The 20600-nt window shown below is 44.3% G+C and overlaps 1 protein-coding gene across 3 annotated transcripts in view; it reads right to left on the reverse strand.

The window, feature by feature from the left end:
- The window catches only part of HPCAL1 (hippocalcin like 1), a 109405-nt gene extending 90012 nt beyond the window's left edge, over positions 1-19393 (reverse strand). The window contains exon 1 of one of the 3 annotated variants that reach the window (XM_074947663.1): positions 19290-19393. The gene's annotated coding sequence lies outside the window, so the exon portion shown is untranslated. The remainder of the gene's footprint in view (positions 1-19289) is intronic. The other 2 variants (XM_074947664.1, XM_074947665.1) reach the window with 2 other exon arrangements.
- Positions 19394-20600: the final 1207 nt, after the last annotated feature.

Here is a 20600-nt window from a genome sequence, read left to right on the forward strand (position 1 = left end):
AAAATAGCTCATCTGACTCTGTCATGTGCTTTTGCCATAGAACTATCCTTCCTCCCCCACTTACTGTAATAGTGTAAGTTATAGTATTCTGTATTTGACCACTTAATTAGCAACTTTGAATTAAAAGCTATGTCCGCCTTCTGGATTAGAATACACACACTCATTTATATATGGGGTGGGTGTGTATTTCTTCTTCATTTTAAAAGGGTCTTCAGGAGAAGTACTGGACATTGTTTCCTAAAATCAGAAGTCCTGACTCCAATCCTAAAAAGCCTAGTTTAGCTGGGCTGCAGAAGTTAGTCTGTATATTTAGCATGAACCATTAAATCTATTGTCAATGAAAAGGGAGATATAACTGAATTAGCAGAAGCAGCTTATGGCAGAAATTTAATTACAAGGCAGAATTAAAGGATGATAAATCAATTTTTGGAGGCTGGACAAGAAAGGGTTGTTGCTGGACTAGACACTAGTATCAAGGCAAATGGTAGATTACAAGTTACCAATCTGATGGTTCTACAAAATCATTTTTAGTGTTATCCCTATTAAGAGGTTGTTTTGACAGACCAAAGGAAAGAAGGTAGTACATTATGAATGACCCCTTGATATAGCTCCTATCACACTTTGCTATATAGGACTGGCTGAATGCAACCACTGCATCTCAAGTCACACACATTACTCAACCTGAACATATCCAAATGATCCCTTTAAATTCTAAAACGCCTGTTAACTAGTAATTCTATCTTATATATACACACACACACACACACACACACACACACAGAATCCAAGGTCTTCAGCATTAAAAGTCCAAGTCCCTACCACTTGAGCTGAAAGAGTAACTCCTTTAACCATAAAGAAATAGCAGACTTTTATCCTCAGTGAGAGCCAACTATCAGAAGGAAACTGGAGCAGAAGTCGCTAGCCTACTGCTTGCAAGTTATACAGACAACCCTGACTTTGGGGAAGGAGTGTCCTGAATATGGACCTGATTTGAACTGAGTTTTCATATGTACCATCCATAACCCTGAACACCCCATAACAGCCACATGGGGTTTTCAGAACAGCCAGGGTTAAGCACAATGTATATTTGTACTTCAATTCTGTTGTCTCTATATAGGGGGTTAAGCATCCCTTTGTAAGGTACTAGGATTTGCGAGAGATTGTACTCACTCACTGCTGTTACCTGCAGCATTTTATTATGTACTCTGAAGCTGTTCCATCCATGTTTCTTCATTTCTATTCATGGCTATTATTCTTATAGAACACTCCTCTCAAAATGATGGAGCTTGAAATGTACTTAGCTCTTTTTTCCTCATTAACAGCTACTGCTTCACCCTGCACTGCTCCAATGTTTATTCATTTTCCCTTTGCTGAGAATATTCTCAAATCAATAGGAGTAGTAGGCATTAAGAAGACACTTACTCATGTCTTGAAAGTTCAGCTTTAACAGTCAAACAGCATTAGGGCAAATCAGTACGGTTATTAATGCTACCTTTACAGTCAAGTTTCTCACTAGCTCATCTTCTTTCAAAAGTGCTGTACATGCCAGCAAGCTTCCTTCAGACATTATAAAGCAGAGGCTGTGTCTATGTTCTCATCTAGCAAAGCTTGCTCACTTACAGTTCTTATTTTGATTGGGATCTGCTGGCATCCCACATGTTGCTCTTCTTGAATGCAAACAAGTACTCTAAGCCCTGAGAACGAGGTACTCCCTTCTCTATTTTTGTGGTCATGTCAGGAACACTCCAGATATCAAAGAGCTGCAACTCTCCTACCATGTGATCACCTTTTCTTTTTTAAACATGGCATTTTCCTTGGCCAGTTCTACAGCTCCTCTAGCGCCTCTCTCTCCTTCCAGTACTCCACTCCTGTGCACACTGCTATCCAAGCATTTACACTATACTCACACTCCTCCCCTAGGCCAGATGACACACTGCATCTGTTCAATACATGCTAGCCAGTCACCTGCTCCTCTGGATCCCTCTGCTGGCCCAACTTCCCCTCACAACATTTCCCCCAACTCTCCTCTTTAAAAGAGTGCCCTTAAAATTGCTACATCCACAATCTATCATGGGCCTATTGGGCAATAGGGCCATGTGAGCATGCAGATGTAATTCACAAGGTCAGCATCAAGCAGCCAGTAAAGAGATTCATGCTCCCTGCAATAAATGCTGACATGCTAACCCTACATGTAAAACCCCAGAGGAGCTGAGAAGCCACTCAGGGTTTTTCCCCCACAAGTTCTATCAATTTAGGGGGGTGGGAGTGGGAAAGAGGGAGGAGCGATAAGTTGTGGCCAGTTTGCCCTACCCCGCTCAAGAGCTTTCACCCCAAGTCCATTTCCACTCAGAAATGTGCCCTACCCCAACGATCATGTCATAAAGAGCAGTTAATACTCCACAGCCCGCTCCCCCCCCCGCCCCCCCGCCATGCACGCATGCAGCGGAGCCAGTATTACATGGAGGGGTTGAGCAGCAGGAGCTATTAATCCTTCCTTCCTCCCTCCGGTTTGGACAGTAACATGCCACATTTTCTATTTATTGAGGCCCTGATTACCATAGTATCGGAGCATCTGAGTTTTCCTAGTGTATTTATCTGCTCAGCTCCCTTGGGAGGTACTATTACCCCACTTTACAGACATGGAACTGAGGCACAGAGACACCAAGTGACTTGACCAAGATCACACAGGAAGACTGTGGTGAAGCAAGCAACTGAATCCTGGTCTCGTTGAGTCCCAGGCTAATAGCCTAACCACTGGGTCATGTAAGATCTATCCGGAAGATAGACAAAGCATGAGGGAAAACACCAATTCAGTGAGTTGCAGAACACCAATGATATTAGGCATTAGCTATGGAGATGGACCCAAGACATTCCCTACAGATTTTGGTGGTTAATTTGGAAAACGTTGAATAAATGGACAGATTCCCATGCTACTTTGTTTTCTCATGCTTTACAATAGTCTGTGTTTTCAGTTTGAACACAGATGTGCCCATCAATGGCCAACTCCTCATCTTCAGTTTTTCTCCTTCTGTCATCTGCATACGAAGCATTCCATCATTAACCTTTGCAACATGAAGTGTGCCTCAGTATTACAGGCACCTGCTGTGACGGGTGGGATCACAGAAACCCCCTGGGGGCTGCCACCGAATGTGCCAAGACTACTACTTCCCCTGCCAGCTTGGGACTCCAGCACCCTGTCTTGCTGAGCCAGACACGCCAGTCTGCTCCAACACAGACCCAGGGTCTGAGCCACATACCCCAAAGCTTCAGACTAACTGAAAGCAACTTAGGAAGTGTTCCTGTCTTTGACACTTAGATGCTCAACTCCCAATGGGGTCTAAACCTAAATAAATCCATTTATCCTGTATAAAGCTTATACAGGATAAACTCATAAATTGTTCATCCTCTATAACACTGATAGAGAGATACGCACAGCTGTTTGCGCCCCCAGGTATTAATACATACTCTGGGTTAATAAGTAAAAAGTGATTTTATTAAATACAGAAAGTAGGATTCAAGTGGTTCCAAGTAGTTACAGACAGAAAATGAATTACCAAGCAAAATAAAACAAAACACACAAGTCTAAGTCTAGTACAGTAATAAGACTAAATACAGGTAAAAACCTCACCCTTAGAGGAATTCCAGTAAGTTTTCTTTTACAGATTAGTCTCCTTCTAGTCTGGGACCAGCAATCACTCACATCCCCTGTAGTTACTGTCCTTTGTTCCTTTCAGATAGCCTCTCCACCCCCAAGGATATCTCCTTAGGCAGCTGAAGACAAAATGGAGGGGTCTCCCATGGGCTTAAATAGACTCTCTTGTGGGTGGAGACCCCCTCCTCTCTCCTATGTAAAGTCCAGCGCCAAGACGGAGTTTTGGAATCACATGGGCAAGTCACATGTCCATGCATGACTCAGTTTTTTTACAGGTAGCAGCCATGGGTCACATGCTACCTTGAACATCCTCAGGTAGACTTCTTATGTGGATTGGAGCATTCCAAGATCCATTGTCCCTGAAGTACTTCTTGACTGGGTATTTAATTTGCACACTCTTTTCTCAAGAAGCTGAACAAATGCTTTACAAAGGCTACTTAAAATTCAAGCCAGTACATAGCCAATATTCATAACTTTGAATACAAAAATGACACATGCATACAACTAGGATTAATAGATTCACTAGATCATAACCTTTACAGAGATATGTTACATGGCATATGTAGCATAAAACAAACAAACATTCTAGTTATGTTATATATACATTCATAAGCATATTTCCATAAAGCCTTATGGGGGGCATCGTCACACCCGCCACCTGCTTACTAAGCAAAACTGACAGCATTTGAGAAGTTTAATCTGCAGTGGTGAAGCTGAACGCAGACAGGCTCATCTCCCTGCAAGTGGAAAGCTAGAGAAAGAAAGCATAAGGCTAAAATCACCAGCAAAAGCAATTTAAGAAAAGAAAAAGATTTTGGCACTGTAAGGTGTCACTCCAGTAAGCGAAACGTGAAACAAGCCAGAGGCAGCAAACTACAAACTAGCAGATCCTGAAAATATGCTACTATATGCTATTCACTGGGCGCTTACACAAGCTCTCAAAACACAGCTTCCCCTTTTAGATCCTTCTCTACGTAAGAAAGTTGGGATCCTACTCCTGTGCCTTTTTTTTTTTTTAATTGACAATGCCTAATGATTTAATGTGCTGTTGCACTTTTATATATTACTGCACAGGCAGAAGCCTCTTCCTTCATCCATTCCACAGACAGAGACAGGATCGTACTAGTCAGACAGTATCTATTAGGTCATCTAATATACCACCTGCTCTTAAACTGGAATTTTAAAGAACTATTCCAAGATACACTGACATGGTACATTGTACCCATGTGTGTTTTATGTCTGTTTTGTTTAGGATACAGAAATATTTTTATAGTTTATGTACATCTGACAAGCCTGAATCTAAATCGTGGATGACAACACTCAAGACGAATAGTTACTGTTCATCTCCAAACAGCCAGATTCACAGCATCATCAAAAGTCTGTTTATTTATTGGACATTTTTTCCTCAAGGGCTTAACAGACACACTATAAAAACTGTCAGAAGTCTGTCTAGTGCAATGGAGCCTTGACTGACACTACCTTAATGCACTACCACAATACAAACAAAACAAAAATCAATTATCCTTGCCAAATTCACAAGAAAATAAAAATATGCAAGACTTCTACAGAAGGGCCTAATCTGGGCCAGATTCATTTTAGTGCATGCAGATGCAACTATTGACTTTAATGAAGTTTTGCCCTCTTACAGCAAGGCTGAATTGCACTTTTATGTTATATTAGGTACTTGACTACTTCTTCCTAAATGGATGCTTTTTATAAATTGGTCAATTTCCCACTGAGGACAAATGCACTACAATGTCCCATTTTGCAGAAGCTTGCTGTCTAGGCATCTTCGGTGACCAATTTAGTTCCTATTGTATATATGAAACTTCCAACCCATTTTACACAAGCAAGGACCTTGTAAACATCCAGCATGATCTTGGGTTCTATAGAAAAACAACAACAGATCACGTTAAGCTGCAGTACAAATTTAAGTAATTTAAACTATGGGTAAGACGACTTCCTCAGTACTACATCAGTAAAGAAGTGCTAAGCCAATATTCGTAGATAAGGCCAGTAGGGACCATTGTGACCATCTAGTGACTCTGACCTCCTGTATAACACAGGCCACAGGACTTTCCTTAATTCATTCCTGATTGAACTAGAGCACATCTTTTAGATAAACTTGCAATTGTGATTTTAAAATAATTGCCAGTGATGGAGAAACCACACAACCTTCAGTAAGTTGTTCCGATTGTTAATTACCCTGTTAAAAATTTGCTGAGCTAACTTTACTTATCTACTGCCAAAAAAAATGGTAATTTTAGGTTATGTGATTGATCTCAACATTTAAGCAATAAGATCACATACTGTATGAGATCCACAAGACCCTGTTTACAAGAGAAAGAAAGAAGCATGGAAAGTCTAATTCTCCACTATGACTAAGCATATTAAATCTAATTTTGCAGGCCTTCAAGTGTCATCATGAGATAATAGTCATGTGAAATTAATTTTTTTCCTTCCTGAACTGAAGAGGCGATTGACAAATGCCACATATTGTTTGGCCTGACTGGGCACAAACTATTGGGTTAGAGTAAAAAGAGAGAAAGGCGGTATGGGATGGAACAGTGCCAGTTATATTTACTGCATTTCCTCTTTTAATGCTAAACTCTTTCCAATAAGATTAACACAATTATATCATTACACGTTCATTGTTCAGGAAGTTTATCCTTCCCTTCCTCTTTTCAGCCTCTTTCTGTTGCGCTTCCCTGCTGCACAGGATGCTAGCTATTAAAGCTATACACTATGTGTTTGGACGCACTATAAAGGCTTTTTTTGAGGGGGCAGGGGTTGCATTAACTGCAGTACAATTCATCAAATACATCCACAGGAAAAAACATGTCCTTTGTTAGACTGGAGTTAAGGTTGTAAATATGCACCAATAAACATACTGGAACAAAACATAATAGAACACACAATAGTTTGAAGAGCTTGAACTTTTGAAATATTACAAAAAAAGTGTAATATATGGGATTGCAGAGTTAAGTACAACGAAAAACCTTAACTTTGCCCTCATGCCCATGCTGCCCTATATATGGAGGGGCCATAAAAACAGCCCAGTGGATTTCCCAGCCATGGAATTTGCCACATAATTAGTTACTTGACACAGAATCTCATCTTAAAATAATAATAAAGAATTAGAATTCTAACGTTTATGGTTGCAGAGAAGATCTTGAAAATGGACGAGTACTTGATGTACTGGTGTCTGCCTGCTCTTAAACTGGAATTTTAAAGAAAAGTCTGCAATTGACTCTGCAATTTCATAACCATGGAAAATAAAGTTTTCCCCCCCAAGATGCCATGAATCTCAGCTTCTTAACTGTGGAATTTTGCTATTTCACAACAGCTCTCCCCTCTTGGGACCTGCCTGCAGCTGCCTCTTGCTTCCTGCACACCCCACAAGAAGTAATTCATTGGAGTACCATGCACACTCTTTGCATTGTTCCATGGAATCAGGCAGCAGCGATTTGGGGAACCACAGCTGGAGTCCAGTTTGCAGCCAGGGAACAAGGAGGAGCCAGATGTGCAAACTGGCGAGCTGAGCTGCCTGGAGAACAGCACTGCTGGCCTGGGGAGCTAGGGAGATGAGACACCGAAGCTAGCTACAAGCTCCCAGTTCCTCAGCATACATGGGGGTGAGGTGGAGAAAGAGGTTTGACTTGGGTGACTAGATAACAAGGCCTACCAAGCCAAGCTACCTAGGGAACAGCAAAAAAATGGTTATATATTGCATGCATAGTTTAAAAAAAGTTAAAAATAAAGATACATGAATTTTACATCATTGAGCATTTTCGGTGGGGAGCCACTCCTTTGTTTGTGCGGCGGCTTGGGAGGAATGGGAATGTGGGATATTTTGTGAAGAACAAACATTGTGGAATTTAGGAGCTCATGCCACAGAATGCTGTTCCATGATCCTGCAGAGCACGCACACAGGGTCCTGTTTACAAGCACATTTAAGATTAAAGCAACTTCCCTCTCAATCTCTGTCTCTGAGATCACAGCATAAGAGGTTGATAAAGGGCATCGGTGACTGATTTGGGGAGTCAAGACAGTCTGAACAGCTGTTGGGGGCAAGAGGGTCCAACAGCCCAGGATGAGGAAAGAATGAGTCTGAGGGAAGAAAGAGGATGTTGGGATTAGGCTGCTGCTCAGCCACCAGCCCTCTGACGAGCAGAAGTGGCATCAGCTGTACTTGCTCCTCTTCTGGCAGTTGCAACAGCTGTCCCTCCCCATCACCCCACTCCTCCCTGTGCAAGCTTCCTTCTCTGACTTATGGTCTGTGGGCAAGGCAAGGCAAGGAACTAAGGGAGAGGAAACAGCACTGGACCAGCTGGGGAAGGAGCAAGGATGCCTTCATCACTCTTATCTAGTAGAGCGTCAAGGTGTGTGAAGTAGACTGATCTGACCCCTCTACAGAATTCCCACCCTTCTATTTAGGGCCCTTAACCTGTTGCCTCTCATATAAAGGTTGCCATCTGTCCAGGCTTTACTTGGAGGGTCTGGTTTTTGGCTTCTATGTCCGGGAGCCATTTAGGGCTGCCAGATGCCCAGTTTTCAACTAGAAAGTCCAGTCAAAAAGGGGACCTGGCTACCCTAAATGGCACCAAAACCAAAAGTCCAGTTACCACAGGGCTGGGCCAGGCACCGGGTCACGAACCCACATCAGTCCCTGCTCAGCAGGGGATGCCTCCTACCTGCCAGCAGGTTCCTTGAGATGATCAAGCAAGCGACGGGGTGGAGCCTTGGGGGGGATCCGGTTACCAGCAATTAGAAAGGTGGCAACCCTACTCTCATACTGCCACACCACCTCCCCTGAAGCTCAGACACAGAGCCTGCTGTCTTGAACCTTAAGGGTACGTCTACACCAGAGCCAGGTGTAAATTCCAGCTCGAGGAGACGCATCTGTGCTAGTTCAATGAGAGCTAAAAACAGAAGCACAGCCATGGCAGCACCAGCAGTGGGCAGGGCTAGTTGTCTTGAGTTAGATCCCATCTGAGACCCCAGGTACATACTTTGGGCAGCTAGCCCCTCCTACCACTCATGCTGTCTCAGCTATGCTTCTACTTTTAGCACGCTAGCTCGATCAGAGAAAGCGCAGAGCTGGAATTTACACCTGCTGCTTGGTGTAGGCTTACTCTTAGATGCAGCAGTCATGGGGACAAAGAGTGGAAGGGGATAGAAGGAGGCTGCCTTAATCCTAGAAATTCTGTATCATGACATCCTATATGCTGCTGGAAGCATTGTTTTTCTTGTACCATGGTCAATACAGCCTCTTGTCGTCTTTAACCTGGACGCACCGGTGCTTGCTGTCAACTATTTATCATTTAATATGTATAACATAACACCCAGAGGCCCCAATCAATATGGGGTTGGGGGCATTTTGCAGGGTATAGTACAAGCATATAGGAAAACATGGACCTTATAATCTATGATGCCCTATCCTGCCAACACTTAAGCACATGCTTAATTTTAAGAACAAGAGTATTCCCACTATTTCAATTGGATTATCAAGTGTTTGAAAGATCAGGGTCTAAGTGGACAAACAGAATAGAGAAACCCATGAGTGAAATGCACAGCTATATGCCTTGTAATATTTTAAAAACCACCCTGGCTCACATTTTTGGGGCACTCACCTGGCTGGCTCCTAGTAGCTACCGCAATATTGATATTAAATAATCTGGGGCTTTTGTACATGCACAGTAATATCTAGGGAGGCAGACGAATTTTAAGTTTGCTCAGGAAATGCTATTCCTTTTATAGCCCTTATATGTATGGCAGGTAAGGGCTTCTGTTATTAATAGCCTCTCCCCATCACAAGGCAGGAAGCTAGAACTGCCACTAGCTAATCTTAGAAGACCCAACAACAGACCAGGCACCAAGCAACTAAATACAAGCAAAAACAAAAATGGAAACAACGCTAAATCTCAGCCAAATCACCCAAACACAGAACAAAATAAATGGACCCCATAACAGGCTTTGAAGCTCCCCAGACTCAGGCTCTGGCATGCTACTATGGGTGAGCAAATTCCCATGCTAAGAAATCCTCAACTGAAGGTGTTATGCTGCTAGCCAGAGCGTTCAATCCTATGAATGAAAGTGATCTCAGTGATCTATAACCAGTCAGGATGAGAGATGGTCTCTCTGAGGATCAGCACCCAGACCATTCAGACTTCTAAAGATAATCACTAGCACCATGAATTGTCCCCAGCTGTGCATCAGTGCAAAGGTCTGACTGAGTAGTGGGCACTTGTGTGATGAGCTCACAGCAGCCGGTCTCACTCAAAGTGAGAAAGTGCCTTCGGACCAACACAGGACCCACCTGGATGTTAAAAGGATAAACCTAAGCAGTACATGCCATACTCGCCCAGCCTGGAGGGAACACAGGCACAGATGAAAGTCATAAAGTTGACCAGTGAGGAACAGTTGCAGCCACTGCTGCTGGACAGCAGGAAGAGCATGGATGCAATAAAACTCCCAGGAGACAAACCACTTTGACAAAAGGTGGATGTATACCCTCAGTGACTGGTGTAGGTGCTCCTTCAGTCTGCTCTTTTAGAGCATTCCCTTGACCAACAAGCATCATTTCTACCTTGCCAGGCCTGAGTCCCAGCCAATCTGCTTCCATGCAAACCCCCTCTCGCGGCTGCTCGGGGAGAAAGAGAAACTTGGGAATCAGTTTTCAGTGACAAAGGCAGAGCTTTGCTATTCACAGAGTGAACTTCATTGCAATGAGTTGATTCTGCAATCTGATCTATGAAGGCAGACCCTTACTCCTAATGAATAGTCCCACTGAAGTCAACTGGGCTCCGCAGGAGCACAGGGGTTCTTCTGTCTGTACAGATCAGACTGCAGAATCAGGGCCTCATTTAAGGAGAATTTGCAGCATTGGGAAAGTAAAGTAAAGATTATATCCTAATGGAAAGGAGTCTAAATTATGTACTTTTCTTTAATATGCTAAGAACAGTCTGCTCTCATTTAGTGTATAGTCTGAGAGGAAAAACGTCCCTTAGTAATTAAGACTAATCTCTAAAAAAGGCTGAAATTTACAACACTGTAACAAACCAACATTCTCCAGAAGGAGCACTATTTTCTCTCACTCACAATGCATGTTTCAAAGATCAGATCTGAGTGCAGAAAACAAAGTTCTGTGAATTAGAAATCTTCTTGCGTTATAGTAAAGTCAACAGGTAGCTCTAAAGACTTGCTCCTATTCTCTTTTGGGCCCATCAACTCCGAATGAAACAGGATTAGACTCTAAGGCCTGGGCTACACTGGGGGGGGGGGGGGGGGGTGTTTCCACATAGCTGAGGTCGAAGTATCTTAGTTCGCGTTACCAGGCCGTCCTCACGGCGGTGTGTCAACCGTGGCGGCTCCTGCCGAGGTAGAGTACAGGCGTTGATCCCCAATAGATCGATCACTACCTGCCGAGCCGGTGGGTAGTGAAGATGTACCCTAAGTTAGCAATGTTTTACACAGATTTGAAAAACACCAACCAGCCTAGGACTTGCCTTATCGAGAAGCTGTTTGACGCTGTGGTTAACAGGATTCTTCATGCTTGTGTGTTTCGAAGGGAGGTGGGGGAAAAGAGAGGTGAAACTCCTATAGTCTATTTAGTTTTTCAACATCCTAGGGAGAAAAAAAAACAAGAACAAAAAACATCCCTAATCTCCTGCAAAAACAACAAAAATCCAGCTACCAAGCACTTCAGTGGAAATCAATTTCCTAAAGGCAATCCAGACACTTTAAATTAAAAACAAAAAAACAAACAAAAAAAAAAACTTTAGGCATAATACTCCTCTCAACTGCACAAGTGAACCTTAGGCCTTAGAATCATAGAATATCAGGGTTGGAAGGGACCTCAGGAGGCCATCTAGTCCAACTCCCTGCTCAAAGCAGGACCAATCCCCAACTAAAGCACCCCAGCCAGGGCTTTGTCAAACCTGACCTTAAAAACTTCTAAGGAAGGAGATTCCACCACCTCCCTAGGTAACCCATTCCAGGGTTTCACCACCCTCCTAGTGAAAAAGTTTTTCCTAATATCCAACCTAAACCTCCCTCACTACAACTTGAGACCAATAGTCCTCGCTCTGTCATCTGCTACCACTGAGAACAGTCTAGAGCCATCCTCTTTGGAACCCCCTTTCAGGTAGTTGAAAGCAGTTATCAAATCCCCCCTCGTTCTTCTCTTCTGCAGACTAAACAACCCCAGTTCCCTCAGCCTCTCCTCATAAGTCATGTGCTCCAGCCCCCTAATCATTTCTGTTGACCTCCGCTGGACTCTTTCCAATTTTTCCACATCCTTCTTGTAGTGTGGGGCCCAAAACTGGACACAGTACTCCAGATGAGGCCTCACCAATGTCGAATAGAGGGGAATGATCACGTCCCTCAATCTGCTGGCAATGGCCCTACTTATACAGCCCAAAACGTCATTGGCCTTCTTGTCAACAGTGTGCCCTTGTTGCCTCATATCCAGCTTCTCGTCCGCTGTAACCCGTAGGTCCTTTTCTGCAGAACTGCTGCCTAGCCATTCGGTCCCTAGTCTGTAGCCTTGTCTACACTAAAGGGGAAAGTCGATTTAAGCTACATAATTTGAGTTATGGCAATAGCATAACTCAAATCGATGTAGCTTAGATCTACTTACTGCAGGGTCCACACTACGCTGTGTCAACAGGAGACGCTCTCCTGTCGACTCCCCTTCCTCTTCTCGATCTGGTGGATTATCGGAGTCGAATTCCGAGCAACCAGCGGTTGATTTAGCGGGTCTTCACTAGGCCCACTAAACTGATTCCCTGTGGATCGACTGCTGCAGTGTCGATCCGAGCTGTAGTGTAGACAAGCCCTTAATTGACTTCAGTGGAGTTACTCGCAATTTACACCTATGTAAGTCAAAGGAGAATTAGCCCTTGTCTACACTTAAAAGTTAGGTCAATATAGTTACACTGCTCAGAGGTGTAAGTGCCACAGCTATGCCCAGCTAATCCTGGGTCTAGACGCAAACAGGTCAATGGAAGAATAGATATGCCACTATAATCCCTGCAGTGGGATATCAGATCTCTTGGTGTCTGCAGAGAGATTTTAAGGTCCCATCAATGAAAAGCTGAACCATTTACTCATACTTACTGTGCTTTACTGGCCAGTGGCACCAATAAAAACATCCCACAAGGATGGGTAGGAAACATCAGCATCCTTAGCACTGGCATGTGTTAAAATGTTCACTTAAAAGGTTCTGACTGTATTACAGAGATTAATCACAAGGCAGCAATTTAGAAAATATCTGCATTTGAAACACTCATTTTATGTTCCGTTGTTATGGTTATCCTGGGGGGGAGGGGGGGGACACGACTGTGTTCAATCCGAGTACTTTCTGCCATCTATTGCACAAAGATCATTAGTTTCTAAGAAAGCCCTTAGGGACATACATAAGCTCTGAGTGTAATAAATCCCAACGCAAAAGAGAAAAAAACAACCAAGTGGTGTCTAAATCACCAATTGCATTCTACTATCTATTAAACCTATTTCCATGCTTATCTCATTTCTCCTCCCCCTTCCTCTCCACCTTCTAGAATTCACACCAAAGTTCACTGCTGCTAAGGAATCCTCTCTCAGTGAAAAGACAACAAGTTTTTGCAATATAATCTAATACGCATTACAGATATTGCTATTTTCCTTAATTAAAATATTAATAAATCACAATTAGACCCTTTTCTAAATTCTACAATAGTTTAATAATTATGTGTGGGTTTATAACCACTAGCACTAAAAACCTACCAAACACTCAACTTTTTAAAAACAGATCATTTTGCCACACCATCAGATGACTTTTGTTCTAAGAAATGCAATGCAGTAAGTTTTGGGAAAGATTATTTACTGCTGAACACCCAATCAAAACAGGAGAAAGCAAGTGACGCCCTCCAAACCAGAATCAGACAATCGGCAGTACAACTACAAGCTTTCCTCCCCCTACACAATGGGCATAGAGCCAAGAGTAGAGGAATTCCATTCACAATACACTTTACAGAACTGAAAAAAAAATCTTGAAACTACAGAGCAACAAAGGCGTCCATTCTGTACCGATGTGCTCGTCTGCTCAGTGTTGAGGCGAATTAAAAACACGGAAAGGAAGGCTCACAATACACCCACACAGACTTGGCTTTGTGCCCCCAGAAGGCATTCTTTTTTCTCCCTGCCACCCACGCCACTGCCAGTTCTATAATGACTTAGCACAAGACACTTGCCAACTTCCAGCCAACAACAAGATACATTTCCTTAACTCAAGCCTGACCTACACCATCAATCTCTGTCAAGAGTAATGTTTGTGTTTTCAATAAATTACAACAGCCTACAACTTAATCACTAGAACTAAACACACACCAAGACATTCACAATAAAGTGTTCCTGGCTTTCTTTTCGGGTAGTAGATTGCATACACCCACATGCTCGTGTCTGGGAAAGTAAAACAAACACCTTTACAAGATGATCAGTACACTAGTTAATTTGTTACAACAGAAACATGGTCCAAAACAACAAAAATCAGTCTGACTTCTCAACCAACTTCATGACCTTTAGCCCTTAAAAATGGCAAATTTGTCAGGTCATCTCACGCTGTCAAGCTCACTTCATACTTCTAATATTCAACCTCCCTCATAAAGTCTCCATATAAATGCACCATCTAAAATGTTTTCTAACAACATTACGGGATACTTAAAAGGGACACCATCAATTTTAAAGTCTTCTTTCTGAAGATGTCCATATTACTATGACTGAAATAGAGAAAACTATTTTTTCCTGGTTGTTTACTGCATGCCCATTCAGTTACGTTACTACACCAGGGCAGTCAGTGAATTTGCTCTGCTGTCTGTACGAATAAGCTGCAACAGGGGCAAGAAAACCCTCTTTTTAAAAATGCTTTTGTAAAACCTGCAGAGGGCCTTAAAGACAAGTGTAGTAGCTCAGGCTACATTAAGGGCATGGCTACACTTGCAGATGTAGAGCGCTGTGAGTGAAACCAGCCTTCGCAGAGCGCAGTAGGGAAAGCGCTGCAGTCTGTCCACGTTGACAGCTGACAGCGCACTGGCGTGGCCACATTTGCAGCAGCATTGGGAGTGGTACATTATGGGCAGATATCCCAGCATGCAAGTGACTGCAACGTTCTTTTCAAATGGGGGTGGGGTGGAGTGTGACAGGGACAGTGGTGTGTGTATGGGGGGGGGGGAGAGTGGGTTTTTGGGGTGCTAAGACTGTGTCAGCATGCTGTCTTGTAAGTTCAGACCCCTCTCCCCCCACCTCTCTCTCACTCAAAGCAAACAGTAAATGTTTGCTTTTTCTAGGAGCTGATCAACAGTCCGCTTCCCCAACATGGAGCTTTGAAAGCGCATTTCCGCATTCCTGCAGCCAATTTCACAACAATGACAAGAGTGGCCACTTGACTTAAGCGGATTATGGGACATTTCTGGAGGCTGATCAGAGTGCAGTAAAGCAACACCTCGTTCACACTGGCGCTCCAGCAGGAGCGCAGCAAATGTTATTCCATTCTCTGAGGTGGAGTACCAGCAGCGCTGTAGCCACAGAGTCAGACCGCTCTACGTGACTTGCCAGTGTGGGCAGGTAGTGAGCTAGTGCGCCCGGGGCTCCTTTATTGCGCTGTAACTCACAAGTGTACCCAAGCCCTTACTTCATGTTTTTGTGTTGACTAGTTTTCAAGTAGACTGCCTCTCTCAGGAAGTTTGATCATCCAAAAATGTGTCTGATTCAGAGTGAAGCACACTTTGGCTAATGTGAACTAGTAATAAGAATTAATTGAACTACTTGGTTCCTGCTTGATCATGAAAGGATCAGACACAAAAAGGACAAGGAAGAGCTGTGTATATTGGGGAGGGGGGGGGGAGAGAGAGAGAGAGTAGCATTTGTGGTTTCTTCCATGTTTGTAATTCAGATGCTTAAAAAAACGCATAGGTCTTACTAGTCACCTTATGAGTTATAAATAACACTTTTTAATAGCAATGGCATACCTCAGCCAGTGCACTCCAGGGGAATTACAGCACATTTCAGATTGTTAAAATCAATTCAGCCTCAAACTTGTACCTTATAGCATCACTGAAGTACTCAAGCACAAAGGAATGCACTTTTATTGTATATTTGAACCAACAAATCTCCTGGTTAAAAAGTAATGGAATACTGAACTTCCAGAGACACACAAGATTTCCAGAAGAATCATTTCAGCATTTATTCTTTCAGCTGTAAATTCAGGAGGCAGGCAGATACTTGACTTCAATATTTTGTTTACGAATATACAGATACTTTGCTATTATACTGTGAAGCAGAAGACGACAACAGGCAGAAGACAATGTGTTGGTTTATAGCGCTATCACACGACCACAAGCTTGTGAAAGCTTTTGTTCAGCAATAGACTGGCAAAGTGAAGATAAAATACGCTTATACATTTGTTCAACTTCAGAATGGCAGCACGTTATTGTAGCAATTGGAATTTCAGATATTTAAAACATTTGACGCTCATTAAGGTTAAAACTAACAGCTCTGCAAACTGAAATCCTACAGTGACAGAACCTATTGCATAGACACCCGATGCAGCATGTTACTTCATTAATACAGTCAACATGATCTGGAGATCATTTCTGTTGGCAAGAGGTAATTTAACTTAACATGAGTTAAGCTCTGTTTCTTCTCTATGCAGCCCAACTTCAGTATGTATTTTCTGATATAGACTACAGTCAAGAGAAACTGATCCTAAATCAAAACATTTTGTTTAATACTAGAAACCGAGGGCTGAATACAGATTTAAACATTGGTTGCTCTAGCAGTCAGTGGAAGACAGACTGTTTTAGTTGTTGAATCTGACCTAAAGTCAGGTTTTTAAAAATGATCAACAGATACTTAGAAAGGCAACATCCCCAACATCAGCACATTCTGCACGCATGCACACATATATTGACGCATTAGAAATACAGCCTCTCATCACTGTAACATTAAGAAAAATCTACAACCCAGAAAGCTAAGCAGGATAACAATCTGCTACCATTTACTAGCATTTCTGCCCCACTCAAATCCAAACAATGGATGCATTGTTGGTTTTTTTTAGAACGTTACCATTTCGAGCCAGTGGCTCATGTGTCCCCCCTGCAAAAAAACCCAATCAAACAAAAAAAAAAACAAAACAAAACTGTCATACCCCAACTTTAACATAATTTGGACCACAAAGTAATCTGTATTATTAATTCAGAACAATGGTACCCTGCAGTCTACCACAAGGAAAGAGCTGCTTGGATGATCAGAAGTTTCCACATGTCACACTAGATTAGAGCAAGAGTTCTCAAACTTCATTGCACTGCAACCCCTTTCTAACAAAAAAAAAAAGGTTTACTATATGACCTGAGGAGGGGGGACCAAAGTTTGAGTCCACCCAAGCCCCACCAGCTAGGGCGGGGGGGGGGGGGAGAACCCAGGGCGCAGGAGCCAAAGTCAAAGTCCAAGGCCTTCAGACCCAGGTGGGGGGCCTACAACCTCAGCCGGGCTACCCAGGCTGAAGCCCTCTGGCTTTGACTTTGGCCTCAGGTGGCGAGGCTCAGGCTTTCGCCCCAAGGTGATGAGGTTTGGGCTTTGCCTTCAGCCCCAGGCCTCAGCAAGTCTAACGCCACCTCTGGTAACCCCATTAGAAAGGGCTTACGACCCACTTCGGGATCCTGACCCAAAGTTTGAGAACCCCTGAATTAGAGGATATCTAACATTCAGTTGTTCACATGCACCAAGAAAGAGAACATTCAGAAGTCACAGCAATGTGCTTGTGGTTCTACTCAGCATCAGATGGTCAAAGCTGTTCCCAAAGGAGAGTGGGCAGGGCATTTCAAAGTCATAGCAGATTAATTGTTCCCACAGCTTTACTTGCCAATGACAGCAGGAAGCACCAAAGCAGTGTTGGCATGAGTATGCAAGACAGCTTTATCATGATAACAATTTACTGAAACTCTCCATGGTCTTGCTGGAGCTGCATTTTAGGCGATAGGAGGTGTTGAGGCAGAATTACAAGGAATGGCTCAGAGCCACTGGAAAATACCGTAAATATTAAGAGGAGGAAAAGGAGTGTGCACATTCTCAGTCTCCATCCCCTTCTCTCCCGATTACAAGAAATATAGTCACAGGTTTCTTTTTGCAGCTAGGTACATTATACTTATGATCTCATGACAAAGTCCCCATTTTTTAAAAAAAACCAAACATCTAGTGGTGACTAAACAGCACAATGAGCATATACAGTATTTGAAGACAAAAAGGTTCCATTTCAGACAACACTGCATTACATAACTTTCACTCAGGAAAGGGTTATTTGTACGGAAATTCATTGGTAAAAATGTAAGTGTGCCATTTTACATATAATTTCTTGTAAATCTCAACATTTCATAATAACCTCAAATACTCACTCTCTTTCTACAGATCATTAAGCAAATGACAACTAATGCTAATTTAAAATCGACAAAACCCTTTTCAGCAAAGAACCCACTGAAATGTAAATAGGTAACTGTTCAGATCTAGGGTCTCTCTCACCAGCCAGCCTGGCTTTTGTTTTTCTGAGCGATCTCTTGAAGACACCAGTAAAGAACACAAAGATTTTCTGGAAGGACATTCTCTAGAGTATGGCAAGTAGGAAGTTCCGTTTTTAAATAGTTTGTTTAATCACAGTGTAATGCTTATGCATTTATAAGTCTGACTGGTAAAAGATTAACCACCATTACTGTGAGCCCTGGGGTCTCTGCTTAACTTTAATCATCATATTTTTCTGCTAAATTAGACAATTCACATGCACACCCACATACCCAAACACATACACACAAATATACACACACGTGCATACCTGTAGTCAGGCAGAGAAAAAAAAACAGCACGTCTCATTTCACACCCCCACAATCAGAGTAGTGGGTTAACCGTGAAATCCAAAGGGGCTGGGGGAGGAATTAAATAGTAAATCTGCACCATACAAACACGGCTGGAGAGGAGGAGAAGACTGTCGTAGTTAATAAGGAAGGGTTCCAGCGAGAAAGAATGATACATTTTGTTGAACTCACCACGAATCATGATCTACTAGACTTAACAAAACACCACAACATTGTTACGAAGCTACTGGAAAGGCGGGTCCCCCTAACTGCTAAGGTCACAGACCAAACGAGAAGGAGAGACTAAAACTCTGCTGCCTGGAACCCTGGAGGAAATGAGAAAGGTCTGGGACGATCTCTAAAGACCCATCGTCCCCACCCACCCCACCTTGTATCGGCTTCCCCGGTGGGGGAACACGGTCAAAAGATGCACGCACGCACCCCACTGACAGCTGGCACCGACTGCATCGAGCTGCGGGTTTTAAACCCAAACTTATTTGAAAATCGCCGGCCGTATGAAAGGGGAGCTCAACTGCTGCAGAACCCTGCCTGCCTGCCGCCTGGTTACATTTCCCCTATTCCCCAGGCTAAGAGGGGAGCCGATTACCTCACCCCCCAACCCGCCGGGGGAAGGGTAACGTGGTGGGGGGGAGGAAGGGGGTGGCTCACGGGGGAGAAGAAAAAACAACGCATCAAACCGAAGGGGGGTCCCCCCAGCAGCGCGCCAAGGGGGCACAGGCGCCGCTCACCGCCCTTACCGGGTCCTGGGGCTGGGCTGGGCTCGCCGCGCTCCGGCTGCCGGGGTGGGACGCTCCCACGCCGGACCCGCGCGAAGTGAAGCGCTCGCTGCGGCTCGGCGGCGGCCGCGGTCCCGGGAGCGGCGGCTCCGCTTCGGGCTGCGAAGAGAGAAAGGCGACGGGCAGCGGGGCGAGCGAGGAGCGAAAGAGGAAACGAGCCGCCGGCTCCGGGCAGGGGGGCGGGGAGGGAGGGAGGGAGGGAGCGGCAGCCGCCCTGGGACCCGCGGGGAGACCGAACTTGGCAGCGGAGGGAGGCTGGGCTGGGCTGGGCTGGCCGGCGCGGCGCTCTCCGCGCGGTCACTGACACTGCCGCATGCGGCGCCCCGCGCTGCCGCGGCGCAAGCTCCGCGCTGGTCTCTGCCCCCGAGCCCAGCCAAGGCGCGACGGCCTATTGGCTCCGGGAGCGGACCAACTGCGGCCCGGGGGGAGGGCGCTGGGCGCCGTCGGGCCCGCCCCTCTTTGTAAGGGAGCCGCGGGGGGCGCTGGCGGCCCGGGGTGTGGGCGGCGCCTCCTACAGCAGGAGCCGGTTGGTCTCTCCCTCCCCGCTGCTGTGCCTGGCAGGGCAGGAAGTAGCGAGAAGTCCGGGAAAGTGGCGCGCGCGGCGGGTTGGTGCGCACACAGCTGCCCCCGGCCGCCACGCGCCCAGCCCTCTTCACACGCACTTATCCCCAACCCCGTTTTCCTAGGCGTTCTGGGCTACCGGGGGGAACCGAAACAAAGCCACGTGACCTATGCATTCACTCAGAAAGAACCGCAGGTCTTACATTTCGGATCCTTCGGTGTAGTCACAAAGTGCTCACGAGCAGAAAATTATTTTGTCATTGTGACCGAGTCTGAATAAAGGACAAACGGGAGAAAGTTGTTAATGGCTCCCAGACAATGTGCAACAGAAAAGGACGCTAGGTTTCTGGAATAAGTCCTTGGTTATGAGTTATTTCCTCAGCTCTATGCTCTGTCTTCTCTGTGACATATGAGCATGGGAGCTTTGTTTTCACTGTGCACATCTTACTAGGACACTTGAATCCTGCATCAGATCAGTAGGTAAGCATAGCTAGTCCCATTGTATGCACTTAAGTGCCAGTCTGAGCATCCTATTACAAGATCTTATTGTCCTATTAAAGTATCTGCATTTGGAAAGTTGGACCTATTGGGTGTATTTTGCCTACTTCAACATTTTTTAAATGACATACCTGCATTAACTGCATCCTTAATACTCTCATATAATGGTGCAGTGCAATACACAAACCACAGTGCTTTAACTGCTTTTGTATC

Source organism: Natator depressus, chromosome 3 (assembly GCF_965152275.1).
Source record: "Natator depressus isolate rNatDep1 chromosome 3, rNatDep2.hap1, whole genome shotgun sequence".
NCBI classification, from domain to species: Eukaryota; Metazoa; Chordata; order Testudines; family Cheloniidae; genus Natator; species Natator depressus.